The sequence below is a fragment of the Trachurus trachurus genome, assembly GCF_905171665.1.
Source record: "Trachurus trachurus genome assembly, chromosome: 5".
Taxonomy (NCBI): Eukaryota; Metazoa; Chordata; class Actinopteri; order Carangiformes; family Carangidae; genus Trachurus; species Trachurus trachurus.
In genome coordinates, this window is record NC_139896.1 from 23,516,076 (window position 1) to 23,519,528 (window position 3,453).

General features: G+C 42.4%; 1 protein-coding gene across 3 annotated transcripts in view; it reads right to left on the minus strand.

Annotated features, from left to right (window-relative positions):
- pik3c2b (phosphatidylinositol-4-phosphate 3-kinase, catalytic subunit type 2 beta) overlaps nucleotides 1-2,431 on the minus strand; it is a 37,956-nt gene extending 35,525 nt beyond the window's left edge. For 2 of the 3 annotated variants that reach the window (XM_083972516.1, XM_083972514.1), the window contains exon 1: nucleotides 2,003-2,431. The gene's annotated coding sequence lies outside the window, so the exon portion shown is untranslated. Of the gene's footprint in view, nucleotides 1-1,619 lie in introns of all 3 variants that reach the window. The other variant, XM_083972515.1, reaches the window with a different exon arrangement.
- Between the last annotated feature and the right edge of the window lie 1,022 nt (nucleotides 2,432-3,453).

The window sequence follows — 3,453 nt, forward strand, 5'->3', positions numbered from 1 at the left end:
TGACCAATCTAGTGAAGGGTTCACCATCCATACTGATTCCTCAGTGTTGTGTATGGTTGACTGATGCCTGCTTAACCATTTTTCCAAGTGGTTACTATGACTATGTGCTACTGTGTGCTACACTGAACCTTCAAGGACACACAGACTCACAGACTCTGACCTGTGATCGAAGCCAGAATGGATTAATAATCAAACATTATGACTGTACCTGATGAACAGAGCCACACCCACAGACTATGACACTGTTTATTCTCAGTACGTCATCTCACCGGTGATCTAACTGTTAAATTTACTGATAAGACTGTAGACTGAATTGTAACAACTGTGTATTTTGCCTGTAGATAAAACACTACCTTCCTTTACTGTACACACACACTGAGGGTTTGAGCAGTCTGTCAACAGATTAGTCGATGACTGTTTTAATGAGTTATCAAGACAAACTAGGTGGCTGGAAAAGGGTCACAGTTTTAAAACTGAGTCGTCTACATGGTGCAGAGGTTTTCCTGTTTGTCAACAGCTGGAGCTGCAGCAGCAGCTGTGACACAGATCATGGAGATCAGCAGCGCTAATTCAATCAGATCAAACTCCAACAGAACAGTGTGACTTCCACTTCCTGAGGATGTCATCATCTCAGATGTCTGTCCACAACAAATCTCCATAAAGAAACCAATTTTTTTAAGAAATCAGATGATGGAGGCTGCAGAGCTCCATTTTGAGTAATCATGTTAAAAAAAAAAACAAGTTTTTCTCAGTATCTACAAAATCCTGCAAACAGGAGCTAAGTCCGCTATAGTTTGACTGAAGTAGTGACTACCCAACCTGGCTCAGTGTGAGCCATTCAATGACTCAAACTGAGAATTTGTAATCTTCATAATTAAAAAAAAAAAAAAAAAAAAAACATGATCACACAACAGTTAATTCCCTCCAACAACCACGTGTATTGAATCTGCCCTTGAGCAAGGCACTGATTCATTCATTCAAGTCTGGTTTGTCATATCTGACTGCAGGGAATGAATATTCATCTTTTCATAATACCCATGTTAAAAAAGTGTGTCAGTGGCAGCAGATGTGTTTCATCCATCTCCCTTTGCCTCAGACAGGTGTGTATGACGTCATAGAAAAATTACTGACAAGTGAGCGGTCTACATGCTTGTCTGTTTGTCGTTGTTTACGGTAAATATAGGCCTATCATTTAGATGTAGCTGTAAGTGCAGAAGCGCAGGGCTCAGACTGGGAGAGAGAGAGAAACAGGTGACAGAAGTCATTAAATTTGAGGTGAATGGGAGAATTATCAGAGTGGAAATGTGTGTGAACATCCCTGTGACAGCTGCTCCTGCTGCTGCTGCAGCTGCCAGCAGCCTCCCGACTGTCTGCTGCAATGTTTTCAGCCAGCACACTGCCCAGTCCCATGGACACACCGTCAAACCAGACTCCATTCACAAAACCGACACTTTAACGTGGCCTCCTCCTCACCGGCCCATCGTCCACACCGGCTGACATGGATGTTAGAAGCAACATTGCTGCGTTATGCAAAATGACACATGTGTTGTTGGCCTACACCCACTCGTTGTTTACTTTTCTAATAAATACTGTAAACTTTTAAACGTTTTATTTCTTACCGGGGTTTTTCCACCGCAGCCTGCCACGGAGGGCGGTGGCAAACAGCCTGAACCACTCAGAAAACTGGAATAAAATCTACTGCAATTTTACTCCTTTTGGTTGAATTACACGTGCGCCGAATTAACCTGCAGATCAAACCCATGTGCAGGGATTTATCAGCCGTGTCCCAGCAGGAAAACAAGCTCACCAAACACCGGGGTTGTTTAAATTGTCGGGTATCTGAATGGACTTTGGTTTGACCTTCCCTCCAAAAAAAAAGGCAGGTCTCCTGAAGCAGCGCAGGCTGAGAAACCAGACCTGAACTTCACCGTCCTCCTCGGACACAAACACACCACCATGCCGGACCCTCGGTGCGGGGGTCGCCGCTGCAGCTGAGTCTTACCTGCTCTATGGTCGCCGGGGGCGGGCGGCGGTTGCCATTTTAAAGCGGTTTACTTTTACTGCCAAAAATGATTACATCGATCCCGTTGGCTGCCGATCCCTGGTCGATGCGATATATCCAAACACATGCACGGGCTGCAGTCGCCGGTCCGGGCGGTAGTCCTCCTCACATTCAGGCGGTAGAACCGGACCACCGGCTCCGCTGTGTCAGCCTCTGTTTACGGGCTCAACAATGCAGCAGCACACGGTGCGAGGCGGCTCCGGATGCTCCGGAGCCTGGTCCCTGGCGATGGTCGCGGCTTTGCGTCAGCCTCTCCTCGGCAGCAGCGGACCAGCGCCTCCAAGTCAGCCGGTACAAGGACACACAGCTTCCGGTCACGGCTTCAAAATAAAACGAGCTTTTTCCCAAATAAATTTCAACCGTATCTCATTGTTGTCATCATGTGTGGGTCAGATTAAGATAAGTGCGACAGCTGTCCTCTTTCTACACAGGCATGACCATGCTCAACTTTGAGTGTAACAAATAAACAAAATAAAAGCAATTCGTAGGGACGAGATGAAATTAAATGGTTACGTTTCCTGAGGCTGCTTTTATTTGTGTGTGTTTTTTTTATTATTATTATGTAAATGAAGAGTAGCATCGAGTTAACTTAATTGGCTAGGTAGCATCAAAACTTATTTCAGAATAAAATAAAATACAGCCTATAAAATAAAACATGAGGCTATATCAAAACCATAGATCAAAACCTTTACAGTCTATAATCAAAACTAATGTCGGTGACTTGACTGCAAGAAAACTGAGCTTCAGTTCATGGACGAAAGATGACGGACAGCGACACCTGGTGGAATAAACCTTCATTACAGGGTTGCACTTGCAAAAAAGTGTGTATCCCTTTTGAGAAAAACAAATCCGAAAATTATGTTCTAATAAAATATGTAAAGATTAATTAAAACTGTAAAACCTTACAACTCTTACAACTTATAGGCTACTGAACTAAAAAAAAAAGTGGGCATTTAGGCCCTACATTCAACATGCTTCAGTTTATAAAAGCAAATGTGTAGCCTATAATGTAGGCTAAAATTAGGCCTATGTCTAATTTTTTAAAAGAGAAATATTTAGAAATTAGAGAAATATAAAGTCCCTTTATTTTCAATTATTATTTAGCTACCCTGCTGTGCATTGCAGTGCATTTTCATCCACAGATAAATGAAGTTTCAAATGTTAGATTACGTAGGCCTATAAGATGATGTATCCTGTATATTGGGGTTTTTGTTTTCAATTCTTGATGGGACTTTTTGGTGTTTTGTTGTATTTATGTTACATTTCACTGCTGCATGGATTGTATCTTATGGATTCTAAATTGCAGCCATAATAACCTGATACAGAAAGTTTTGTATCACTGGACATATAAAAAAGAAGAAATATTTCCCTAATAATAAAGCAACAAGACC